We start from the raw sequence: 14,208 nt of genomic DNA on the forward strand, positions 1-14,208 counted from the left end.
TTCTCTTCCCTCTGATGCTTGTAGAATTCTCTGTTCATCCATTCTCAGGGTCATCCCTTCTCTCAGGCAACAAATGTGAAACATCAGCTACCTTGATAGTGAAGAACAGCGAGCTAAAAATTCTTAGGGTTATATACAGAACATTTTTTTTCCCGACACATAGTATCTGATAAACATAGGGAAAAAGTGTGATTCTGCCAAAAGTTGCTCTCACTATAAACAAGTAGACATGCTGGAAACAAGCAAACAAAAAAAAACCCTATTTTAATAGGAAAGCTTTGTTATCATGTAATCTAGCTAATAATTCTTAAAATAACATCGAGTAATTAAAAGATTATGGTGATAGTGGGGAGAAGTAAAATAGAAAAGAGGGGAGAGAAAAATAGACCAGATGAAGCCACTAGGGAGCCAAGAAAAATGTACTAAATGTATGGGGATTTGGGATAGCACAAATCTGACATTAAAAAAAAAGCTATGAAAGAATAAATGATCCTGGGACAATTGGCTATTCATATGGAAAAAAGGAAAAATGGTATTCTTCTCTTACATAATACACAGATATAAATTCTGGGCAGATTAAAGCCCTAAAAGCCAACAAGTGAAGTTTTAAAGCTTTCCAAAGAGGATATAAAAAAAATCTATTTACAACAGGTAAAAGAAGAGAAAACATGAAGATGAGAAATTTGACTACATTAAAATTACACATCCCATAAACAGAGTAAGAAGATAAGCTACATACTAGATGAGATATTTATAATTTAAATAACCAAGAATAGTGAAAAAAACAATGAAAAAAACTAATGACCCAACAGAAAAATAAGCAAAAGCTATTGCATGAAAAAGTAAAGCCAAATAATCCATCCACATATAAAAAGATAGCATATCCTCAATAATGTTCATGGAAGCCAAACTAAAGTTATAATGAGATACCATTTCATGCCCAGATTGGCAAACATTCAAATTTCTGTACATGTACAGTTGTTAGCATGCAGGAAAGAGGGAAACCTTCAAGCTTCATCAGTGAGAGTGTCAACGGATATGGCTAATTTATAAAATAATTTGATTTGTACCTAGTAAATATGAAAATACATTTCTGCTACAACTGAGATAGTGTATGTTTTTAGATCTTTGCCCTAAAACAACTCTTGTATAAGGACTTAAGGCAACATGGACAAGAATATTCATTTTAGCTTCCTTTTTAATAGCAGAGTAATTTACATAACCTGAGAATCTTTCAACAAAAGACAAGTAAGTAAAATACCATTTAGTCATACTGTTGAAAAACATATATAAATTAAAATGAATTAGCAAGAATTACATGGATTAAAATGGATAGATTTCAAAAGCATAATGAGAAGGGGAAAATGAAAGTTGCAAAATAATGTGTTCGGTGTAATGCCAGTTTTGTATATTCAAAAAATACACACAAAACAATAGCATATATTGGTTATGGATGTGTACATATGTAGAAAAGTACCAAGATTTATATGAGGGTGCTACCCTCTAAGCATCCAATTCTAGGATTTCTGTCTATCCTCATTCCCCATGAACAGGTCTGTTCTGAGTAGGTCCACCAGAAGGAGAGACTTTACAGAGCAGGAATGAGGAGGTTAATGAGGCAGAGTAGGAAGAGATGGGAGAAAGCTCTGGGCCTGAAATGTTAGTGAAATTGTAATGTTTTATTTCTCTTCAAACACAAAGCAATGTGATGCAAAAATATAAAAATATTAAGACATGTAAAATCTGGACAATGGATAATTTGGCATATGTTTTCACTTTAATGAAAGTTTAAGAGCAGTTACTATATGCCCAGTACTAATTTGGGCCCTTCGCCTATTAACTCAATGATCATTAGTTTTTTCTTATGTTTAAAATATTCTCTATTTAAGAATTGTTGTTCTCCTTTCCAAATCTTGAAGGATATTCTTGCATGATTTCCACAAATGGGAAGGAAGTTGAGGAGGGGAAGAAGAGATTCGTATTTTTATTTTTCTGTGTCTTTTGAATGGTTACAACTGGTTTACATTTCTTGGGAGTTTAAAAATAGCAAAAAAATTAATGTAATTGCATTTATGATAAATATTATTGAGGATTTGAGAATTAAAACAGTGATAAGGAAAACATTTTGTAAGAAAACCAGAAAGAAGGAGGGCATGACCAGACCCTATTGTCTGAAAAACAGTCTGGAATTGTGAGAGACTTAAAAAAAAAAAAAAAAAAAGAAAGAAAAAATGCAGATAGATGATCCCATGACATTATAGGATTATAGGTAGATGTGAAATATGGATAGCTCTACAATTCATAAAAAGTTTACTTGTCTTTTGAGTTGTATTCATGATCAAAAAGGAAGAAGAGTCTTTAACAGAATGTTTGACAAGAAATGGAGTTTAGAAATTTCTAGAGGGTAAGTAGGGTAGAAGTAAGTTAATGGAGCAGTCTTTTATATTTTGCCAAGCAACTTGAAATAGGTCCAGTGGGATTGTGGCATGGGATTCACACTGGAAACCTAGATTATCTTACCCATTGGAATCCCTCCTAAATGACATGTTCATCAAGGAAAAGAGTTGACAAAATCTTTATTCCCAGCCCTGCCGTGATGATACTTGGACTCCCACTGAGCCAACGTGAAGTGAAAACTCTGAGAAGGAAATCTGTTAGCATCAATTAAGTGATAAAGCAGTCAAACTTACTGATAATGTGTGTGAGCATGTCTAACACATTCCTTCTTAATGAGGTGATCTTAGTTAATGCATTAATTACTTCTTTTAGGTCTTGTGTTGTAATGATAACAATATCCCCCAGAGAAATGCTTCTCCTTGGTCCGTGTAGGGTGTTTCCACAATAAAAGCAAAAATAATCAAAGCCATCTTCTCAGTCTATCAGGAGATACACACTTTTTAAATGATTTTCATTCAAGCAATATTTTCCAAGGTTTCTTCACAAATTTGGATTAGTCATTGAAGATGATTTTTTTGTATTAGAGAGAGAGGAGAGAGAGAGAGCGAGGGCTGAAAGAGAGAGGAAGAGAGAGAGAGAGAGAATCCCATGAGGGGCAGAGAGAAAGAGAGAGAAAGGGAAAGAGAGAAGTGGGGCTCACCCAAAGCAGGACTCGAAGTCATGGATGTGCGACTTGAACTCATGAACCGTGAGATCATGACAAGCTGAAGTCACATGCAAAACTGACTGAGCCACCCAGGTGTGCATTGAAGATAAATTTTAGTTTACTTGTCAGCAGCTGTCATGCACACTGTTGTTAGTCTGCCAGGTGCTCTTTCTCCTTTCCTCCATGCTAACAAAGCCTCCTTTTATTGAGCTATTTATTTCTTACACACTTTGTTCATATGCTTTATGACCGCTGATACCTGCTGTAGTTCTACCCTCACCCACCATCTCCTCAGCAACCTGTGCACTCCTATTTGGTGCAAGAGCACACTAACCATTTGTCTTAGACACCAATGTCTTAGTCATTCTTTCATCTGCTCCAGCAGGGAGCCTGTAAATGTCATTTCTTAGACTGTCATGTTGGGTGAATATTTCCAGTGAGAGCCACTAGATGGGAAATAAGGAATGGGAAGTTTCTGCTTTTGGTTCTGGCAAAGGAATTGGTGGCAAAGGGAATCTTCTTGAGACTATGTATTCTAGCAGGGTAAGTGGGACAGAGGTCCCTTAGGTTGTTTTTACCCAGTGTCAGAGACGCAATTTTATCAGGAGCAGCCCTGGGTTACACTGCCCTTCCCCTTTTGATTCTCCAAATACAGGGCAATAGTGGCTTCTTACAGTTACTGGCCTCTGGGTCACGTCCCTGACCCCACTGCTCACTCTGCCTTTGTAACAGTTTCATTGCCAAACAACCTATATTTCTTTTTCCTTCCAGGGTGCTGATTGATTCTAGGAGTAATCCTACCCCACTTGACAGTGATAGGCTCAAGCATGGCCTCTTGTACATTTGTACCAGTGAGAATACAGGACACATTTGCGAGTGAAGTCTGGGTTAACTTTTAATCTATTTTTGAAGCAGTTTCTTTCCTGTAGCTTCTCTCTCTGGTTATTTCTCTAAACACTGTTGTGTTCCATTACTGTAGTCATTTCATCGCCCTCCTGAGGATTGAATGTACACACAGATGAGAAAACAGGGTCCAAAGAACTCTAGAGAAAGGACACCTGACCAAGTGAATTTTGTCATTCCTGATATGAACCTGACTTCTGGATCCCCAATTATGAGAAGCCATAAATATCCTTATTTTAAGTCAGTATGAGATGGGATTTCTGTTACTTTCTGTTGGCTTACACAGCTGTATTCTACTACATGAATGTCTATGAAACAGAATCTAGATGGCTCAGTACTTTGACATGTTACGTTGCTCTCCATGTCTTCCAGCAAGTACACAAGAATTGCTGTGCACTCCGTCTCTGGGGTTTTAGAACCTAGTGTGAACCTGGGGCTTCTTTTGGAGTTCACTTGAATTCTAAAGATCTTTCTTATAGAACATACCTTGAGAAAACCCAACTGACTATATTTGAAGGTTCAGGATAGCCAATGCCAGATAGTCCATCTTTTGGGTAAAGAAGACTGCTCTAGGGGCGCCTAGGTGGCGCAGTCGGTTAAGCGTCCGACTTCAGCCAGGTCACGATCTCGCGGTCCGTGAGTTCGAGCCCCGCGTTGGGCTCTGGGCTGATGGCTCAGAGCCTGGAGCCTGCTTCCGATTCTGTGTCTCCCTCTCTCTCTGCCCCTCCCCCGTTCATGCTCTGTCTCTCTCTGTCCCCCCAAAAATAAATAAACGTTGAAAAAAAAAAAGAAGACTGCTCTAGAACTTTAGATTCAGTGGCCCAGGAAAAGTCTCAGACAGGTCATAGAATACCTAAGAAATTTAGAGACAAACTTTTTTTTTCTTATTCTATTCTTGGTGACTTTTGAGAATTTAAAGTCCAAGTTTTTAAACATCTCACCCTGAAATATGTGTTGCATTAACGGCTCGACTTTATTTCCAGGCACCCTTCAAAGTCCAAGGTCACACTTCTAGTCTATATCTCTCTTCGAAGCATCTCCTTGGTCTTATCGGTCCCTAATACTCCTGATTTCACTTTCTAAATTTCCTTCTATTCAGTCACTTCCATCCCAGTCATTGGATTTGTGTTAGCCAACTTCATCTCATCCTGGGACTAGCTCACTTCCTAGATAATCTTTGGCCTGATAATTATCTTTCTACCAATGTAGCCCATGTGTTGATGTTCATCCTATCCCCATGCTGACTTTGAATCAAAGTCAAATCCAAATCATTTGGAACCAGACTCCAGCTTGCCTTTCTACTCTTATCTCTCCCTTTTCCTGACCTCTCCTCCAGTTCTAATCCTTACACTCTATATATTTAACTGTGGGAATGCTCATTTATCATCAGACAACACATTCGTACCTCTGTGCCATATCTCCTGCTGTTCTAATTCTCTGGAAAGCTCACTTTATTACATCCAATGAGATGGTGTTAATGTATACATTTAAAATCAATTTATTGAAAACTCTCCATGCTGAACACAGTCAAGGCACTAGGTATTTAAAATGGTACCTGCTCGTGTGTAACTCCATGGGAATAAATAACTGTATACAATTAAATACAGTACAATTCTAAGTACTGTGATAGAGCTATGTTTGAATCCATAGGAGAGTAGACATCAGGTATCAATTTGTCTTTCAGAATTAAATCTAAATACTACCCCATCCTTTGTAGGTAGTCCAAACCTCAGACATATTTCTCCCATTTCTGTATTCTCAGAGCATTTGACCCACTGTGCTCTAGCTTTTAGGGATAAATACAATTCCCTAAGCATCAGTTTCTTTATCTGAAAATGAAGATTAGAATAGTATATACCTGATAGAAATGTTAGGAGGATGAAATTGAACAATCTGTCAAAAGTACTTTAAATAGCATTTAGCATATTACTAAGTACATGTTCAATACACCTTTGAAAATACTATCTCTCAGTCTACTTTGTAAACTTCTCAGGGGTAGAGAGTGTCTCATACACATTCTGTATTCCCCATTTTATCCTAGAGCCCACAAGGAGTAGTGTGAAAAAGAAAAATGAATGAAGGAATAAATGAATGAACGAATGACTCACACTGTAATGTATACACTATAATGTATACAGAGCAAGCCTTTTCAAACTGGTCTAGCTAAACTGTTCAGTGTCTGAACTATTGACATTTTATTTTAGTATGAGAGTTCTTTTCCCATTAATCAACTCTTACAGCAGAAAATGACTCTGACTTCAGGGACTGCTAGCGGGGGAGAATGTTAACAGACCTTTCAGTAGCTGCAGTTTCCTTGTTGCCCATTGATGGATCAAGAGCTAATTCCCAAACTATTTTCAAGCCAACCTGGTAAGTACATAATATTTACTCAAGCGACACTAAGCCATTTGGCGTGATTTCAGCAGGAAAAAAAGGGCACTTTGTGGAAGAACTTGTGGTATGAATAGGGTTTGCTCATAATTGTATGGGTAATGCTTCTGTTCATCTCCTGATACAGAAACTAGGAAATAGTTCTTTAGAACTAACTCTGTTTAATATTTTGCTTATTCTTTCTGCTACTCTAAATGCAGATCTGAATGACAGTATAATCAGACAGAACCAAAGTATAATCCCAGCCAAGAAGGAGCAGAGGCGATTAGGCTGTGTAGATAAAGCAAATGAATTCTAGTTCATCTAAGAAAAAAATTCTTTGGGCTGCAAGACAATGACCACTTTTTTTGACAAGCAAGTGGAAGGTTTATCAGTGACAAATCCTTGCTTAGGTTTATTTTCTGAATCCATTTTGTTGCATTCATAAAGGGGAAATGCTGAGAAATGGAATTCCTATATTCTGTTCATAATGGCTTTCAAAGACGTTTCCATTCTTTAAAATCCATCCCCCGATGGGTGGAAAACTTTCACCACCCTTAGGCGTCTGAGTAAGACAGCAATTCCTTTTTCAATGTTATGAGAGCAGAGAAATAGTTTTAAATTAGAGCTTGCTTCATTTCAAAAGGCCCCTTAGAGAATTTGTTTTGAAATGCAGTAATTTGTCATTTATGCGTCGCACCATATTTCTTCCAGTGGTGCAGGTGACCAGTGAAAGGGTGCTTGTCCAAAATGGCCATTGAATTAAACCTCAAAGAATGGGAGTCTGAAAGTGGGAGATGACATGATTTGACCCCAAGTCTATGAAACGGACATGGGAGAACAAAGAACTGGGCGCAGGCGGTACAAGGGATGGTGAGGAGGACTATGTTACATGTTTACTCCAGTCACATAGTATCATAAATGTTTATGACAAGTCAGTGTAAGTGATGGTTAATTGCTTATGGCATTCAAACCAGAACCAACCTTACAGTAATCACCATGTTATTTGAAAGCTGCCTAACCATGAATAAAATTCTTACTTTTAAACTTTACTTCTTTGTTCTCATTCTATTTGTACATATCTCAGGATGTATCTCTAAAAGATTAGGACAGTTAAAAAAATTTAGCTGTAATAGTATTACCAAACCTAAATGAAATGACAATATTTCATAACTTCAAATAGCTAGTCAGTGTTTAAATATTCCCACGTGTCTAATAATTTTCTATAAATATGTTAGAATGAGGATCAGAGCAGCTGGGTGGCTAACTCAGTTGAGCGTCCAACTTCGACTTCGGCTCAGGTCATGACCTCGTGGTTCATGAGTTCAAGCCTCAAGTGGAGTTCTGTGCTGACAGCTCAGAGCCTGTAGTCTGCTTTAGATTCTGTGTCATCTTTTCTCTCTGCACCTCCTCTGTTCACGCTCTCTCTCTCTCTCAAAAATAAATAAATATTAAAAAAATTGTTTTTGAATGAGGATCCAAGTTATGATTGGCTAATACATCTCTGCAGTATCTTTTAAACTATAAATTACTTCAATTTGTTTTGCTTCCTTTTAAAAGATCCTCATTGTTGTCCCAGGCCCTGCCCATGGTAAGGATTAACAAATATTTGTAGAATGAAGGATATAAGGCACCAAAAAAAGAAATCCTCCATTGCCCTGGCTTACGTTTTGAATATAATTCCAGAATGATTTTTTTTTCTTTCTCTTTCGCTTTCCTGAACCCTCTCATTCACCTCTTTTACTCTGTTCTGTATGCTGCAGAGGCAAAGGAGGCCCCTCCATGCATGCTCACCAAGCTGATAGATGGTGAATCTCTACTCTGTTCCTCTTAAGCCTCTCTCCCTGTCATAATTGACTGAATAAATCACTTTGTGTTTTCCGCTAACAGTAAGGACCCTGTGAACAACTTGAAGGCAGTAACCCTTCTTAATCTCCCTATCTCCCGCCTAAAACACTTTCCATCACAGAGTACACATGCAATGAACGTTTCTTATTGTTGATTAAAATCATAACTAGTGCCAATCCTTGTGGACAGATTTGGAGATTAAGGAGAAATGGCCATAGAAAAGTTAGCATTTTTCCTCATGTGTAGATTCTAGTTTTCACTAAATCATCATTGCCTGTTTGAACGACCATGTGCTTTCAGTTAAGAATGGCTGTGATTCCTTTTGAGTCTGGGTGCATGCAGCCATTTCCTAGCACTTTTTAATTAATTAACTCCAGTTTTGCCTTTTGCAGAAAGGATGGTATTGTTGAAACTAGAGCAAAATAATATGTTCCCAGAGTGAGAATGAGCACCAGTACCTCAGAGGACAAAGCCGAGCTATGACTGCAGTTCTAAATTGGAGTTAGCTACAGGACTGCGCAGGAGTAAAAATAAATTCGCAATCTGAGAAGTAAGACTACAATTCCATTTCTGATCAATAGTGAGGAGCCCTGCCAAAGCATGACTAAGGAGTCAAGTTACTGTTTTTAAACATATCCTTCTCTCCAGTCACTGTTCTTAGTGAGAAGCTAGTACCAGAGACACAGTGGTGACAGGTCACTCTTCTGTGGACCTCTCTTACTCCAGCTGTAAACTCCCCAGAAAAAAAATTTTTTTACACTTTCTCACTGGAGCATCTGAGATAGGCACTTATAATCACAATTAATACATAGATTTCTCAAAAACTAAAGCTTTAAGGCATAACTTTTATTTATTGTTAGCTGGCCTCAAGGGTAAAAATAGAAGTAGATAATCCATCTAGATGACAAAAATGGAATGATGGTACAGATTCTAGCAAGTGCAGAGCTAAAAAAAAAAAAAAAAAAATGGATGCTTTAGTTGCTCAGAGACGGCTGGCATGAAATGAATTGGGATTCAGCCTAGGAAAGTAAATACTAATGGACTTGAACAAGAAGGACTGGGAAAAAATAAGTATTTAGTAGTAAGAGGGTAACTGAGAAAGGGATGAACTAAAACCCTTTTAGATGCTAATAGAGTTAAGAATCATTTGTTGATCTTTCTTCTCTTTTTCCTTCCAAATATCTACTTTGTTTCTTGTTCTTTATTTTCACAATTATTCAGCCTATGATGTGGAAATATTCACAGTCAGATTGAATATATGAGCATTAACTCATTACTACCAATTCCTCCCACACCATTTATAAATATAATCTCGCAAACAAAATGGGAAATAAAGAGAATTGGATTCCTGTTGATTCAATCTAGCTGTAGAATAGATAGTTTGGTTAATAAATTTACTTCATTTAAACTATATTGGGATGAATATTTTTTCCCTAATTAGAATGTAATATTTTTTTTAATTTTTTTAACGTTTATTTATTTTTGAGACAGAGAGAGACAGAGCATGAACGGGGGAGGGGCAGAGAGAGAGGGAGACACAGAATCGGAAGCAGGCTCCAGGCTCTGAGCCATCAGCCCAGAGCCCAACGCGGGGCTCGAACTCACGGACCGCGAGATCGTGACCTGAGCTGAAGTCGGACGCTTAACCGACTGAGCCACACAGGCGCCCAATGTAATAATTTTTTTTAAGACTCTGGAAAATAAATCAAGTATCACTGGCCATTTAAAAGCCATTTTAAATCAATTCTATAGCATTTAGAGCAACATTTGAAGCAGATGCTATCAGGGCCTCTCTTATCTCTTTGTCTATCATGGAGGTCAAGGCCAAGGTCGAGGCCAATTTCCTGTTCTCTGCCTCACTTGGTCCACTCAGGGCAGAACAAAATTGCCAGAAGACTAATTTCCCCAAGAGTGACCATCAGCCAGTGATAAATGGGAAGTTGTGGATAAATACCCGGGCTTCCTAGCCTTTCACTGGGACAGTTCAGTGCTATGTTCTGCACCATCTCTCAGAATGATCTGGAATTATTTATAAGCTCAATGCCCTGGATTGCCTTCCCCCCTTCCATGTCTCTCTTCCCCACTCCCTTCCTGCACTCTGGAATCACCTCCAAATAAACCACCAGTATCAAAATCCTTGTCTTAAAGTCTGATTTGGTGAGAACGCACAGTTGGATAATGGTTCTTCACTATTTTTGGAATCTCATCAAAAATGGCAATTCACTAAGGTTAAAACAGTGCTTTCTGGCTTCATTTATTCACATAAAAACATCATAGTTTTGCCCTACCAGCATTAGCATCTGCACTATGATTTACTCAGTAACCATTCTAAGTCAGTTTAAAATTGATTCACTTTTTAATTTAGTCTCTACTGTGGTAAAATTATGCATGAAATCACATTGTAATATGAGAGCAATACATTTTTCAAATGTTTGCTTATGTATCATCTAAAATGATACCAAGCTTTGCAAAATTCTGGCCTACAGTACAGATAGAAAACATGCATGTCATCTCTATTACTGACCCATGACACCATAGGTGAGAATTCTGAGATAGAATACATAAAAGTTTTTGATGAGACGCTTGCTTCTCTTGGAGTGTTTGAGAATTCTGCATTTCTTATTGGATGATTTCATCTAGATTAAAAGTGTCTGAGTTATGAACTCCTACTCATCAGGAACCCTCTATGGCATTCTTTCATATTATCATCCTGTTCAGTGGCATCAAAAGGAAGAGATAAATGGGGTGATAATAGTAGTAATTGACACTCATTTTATGTCTATGGAATTTCCTTAAGAATATATAAAATACAGAAAGACAGAGAATGCAGATATTTTGGGTGTATAGTCAAAAGACAAAATTTTCTTCTGTCATCTAGCAAAAGTCTTTATTTTTTGGAAGGAGGGTTTTGTGTTTAGGAAGATATTGATCTTCATAATACAACTCAGGACCCAAAGCTCATAAAACCACTTTTCCAAAGAGAATTAGTCTCTCATTTTTTTCCAAAGAAGCGCTCCAAATTTCTTTCAAGTGGTACAATTTGTTTCTCAGTGATTTAATTGTCATTACTAAATTGTGAACCACATGTTGCTTGTTACCAAGAAATCTAATCTGTTTAATTCATGTAAGATTTTATGGCTCTATTCCTGGAGAGGGGTGTGTGTGTGTGTGTGTGTGTGTGTGTGTGTGTGTGTGTAAGAGACAGAGAGACACAGACACAGACACAGAGACAGGGTAGGGGAAGGAGAGGTGGAAATATACAATAGAATAATCAGTATTCATTGAAGTTACTGTGTGTGTACATGAGAGACAAGGAGAAAGAGAGACAGAGGGAGAAAGAGAGGGGGAACAGGAAAGGTAAGTGAGGAGAGAGGGGGATATCTAAGAGAATCTTTAGACATAATACATTGAAGTCACTCTGTGTGCAGAACTACAGAGATATGTGCAGACAGGATATGAAATTGTATAGATTATGAACATCTCTGGTTGATTAAATGGAATTGAAATACATTTTCTCTCTCATCTTGGAAGAGGCTTAACATTAAAAAACTAATCTTTTCTGAGATAAAGTTCATTAACACAATGATTATTCATTTGGCTTTTATAATGATATTGCTGCTTAATCACCAGAACATTGCTTCCTGTGCTCGGCGGGAACCAGCAGGAAGCACTTGAAGAGCAAGTCTTGCTGTTAATGTGACGGGAGAGGCAATGGTATTCTCACTGCTCTTTATTTCAAAAGTATAGCACATTCCTGCTCAGAAGTCTAAAACCTCTTGTCCAACAGCATGAGCTTTAAACTCCGCATTACACACAGGATAAAGTTATATAACCCTGAAGCCTAAACCTTTGCCTCAGGTCTGCTGTTTGTCTTTGGGTTACACATAGTTTCTCTGGGTGGGGGGGATATTTTTATTATAAACCACGATTTGAGATGGTTTAATCTTGGTCATTGCAGATACTGTGGTACAAGATTTGATACATCATTTGACTGTTTAGCTCAGTAAAGACATGTACAAGATAGGACCAAATTATAAATCTTTAAAACTCTGTCGTCCTTGATGCACATTGAACCCACAGTGCACCACTAAATCTAAAGACTGGTATCTTTGCAATGGAATCTAAATGAAAATATAATCATAGGATGTCATAAAGACAACTGTTATAATTTTTGTTTTTATTCACTAAAGATGCTTTTGAATGTAGGAATTGATAAACTCCCTGTAGGGCGCTAAATTATCAACAAGGTGTAAAATGCATAATTATCCACTAACATGCATTGCACAGTGTAGCAATAGTAGTCAGAGTTGTAAATTGCAAGCAATAGAAACCAACTCTGGATAATTTAAGCAGACAACAAATGTATTGAAAGGAATTTAGCTAATTCACCAAATTGTCCAGTGTATCAGCTTCAAAAGCTAAGCATAAACAAGGTGTGGTGGTAATGGTTATAGCTAAAACCAATATCACACTACAGAGCCACTTAAAAGAGGACAATGTGGAACTATTTCAAAGAGGACCAAACACTGGACTTCTCAGCCTTACACTGGATGCCCACATAGAAACATCCTGGAAATGTGACATAATGGCCATGAAGACTGCCATGGGCCACCATACTGGATTCTCCACTGTCTCTGCTTCTTCAGTTCAAAAGCTGAAGGGTCTAGTTCTGGAGGAAATGTGCTAGCCAGGCTTGACTATGTAATGCACTCAGGTACTTGCAGCAAAGAGACCAAGTGATCTCTGGCCTTGCCAAGAATCCCAAGACAGTGAATTTCCTCCAAAATATAAGGTTAGTTCAGACTTGATCAGCTAAAAGGTAACATCTCCATTATCCACCACCAAGTAAATCTGATACAATTACACATTTATAACAAGGAAATGCTTAACGAATATACTAATACCAATACTAATACTAATACTAATGCTAATACTAATACTAATACTAATACTAATACTAATACTAATACTAATACTAATTTAATCAGATTATTCAAAGCCTAGTTTACAATTTCTCAGGCAGCATAACTTGCTGGCCCACAAATTGGCCATATGTTCCTGCCGGACACTATATAATGTTCTTTAACCACATTACTCTTTTGGTCTCCTTCAGTCTGCCCACAGCCTTTCAGATAAGCAGAGTTGTGTAAAGAAATAAAAAGAGTTGAACAGGTACAGGTAGCATAGGAGATTGTTAAAGGACATTTCTGAGGACTCAGGTGTACCTTTACAATCTTAATTCAGATTTAAAAAGAGGGAGAAGATATATCCTTACCACATTGGTGATGTAGGTTGATCCTGACTTCACTACCCCTTCACAAGAAGAACTAACACCTTTTCAGAACAAGACACCACTGAGAGAATTCTTAGTCCTACCCACCTTGTTCTTATGGGAGTAAGACTGAAGCACCTCCCTGCACCATGGAGACCAAGACAGACTGCTCTAGAAAATTAAGAGAAGCAGCCACACATTAGCCATTGCTCCTTTCCCCCCAGAACAATGCAGCACCACATGGAGAGGTCTCCCCTGAACTTCTGGTTCCTTAAGTAGGAAAAGAGAACCCTGGGAGAACAATCCCACTGGCATTGTGGGTAGCTTTGCGGGAGCCCCAGCTATGACCCGGTTCCATGGTAATTGCAGCAGAACCTGCACTGGTTCTACTGGACCCCTGGAAATCAAACTGGAAATCAAACTGTGAGTGAGAAGGGCATGAGACTTGCAACAACCGGTACATGGATCTTGGCAGATCAAGTTGATATCTGCAGCCCAAGAAGTAATCCCAACCAGCAGTTTTGCTCATCTACACAATCGAGTCTGACCAGGGAACTTGGGGAAGTGGGGGCAGAACTGCCTGATTTGGTTCCTCAAACCAAGAGTTTTGACAGCCCTAGACCCTCATTCATACACGCCAGGGAAAGGAGCTGAATCACAGCCCCACCTACTGTTAAGAATGTCTTGTGGCTTGAAAAGATGCCCAACATCA

This window comes from Felis catus, chromosome A2 (assembly GCF_018350175.1).
Source record: "Felis catus isolate Fca126 chromosome A2, F.catus_Fca126_mat1.0, whole genome shotgun sequence".
NCBI lineage: Eukaryota > Metazoa > Chordata > Mammalia > Carnivora > Felidae > Felis > Felis catus.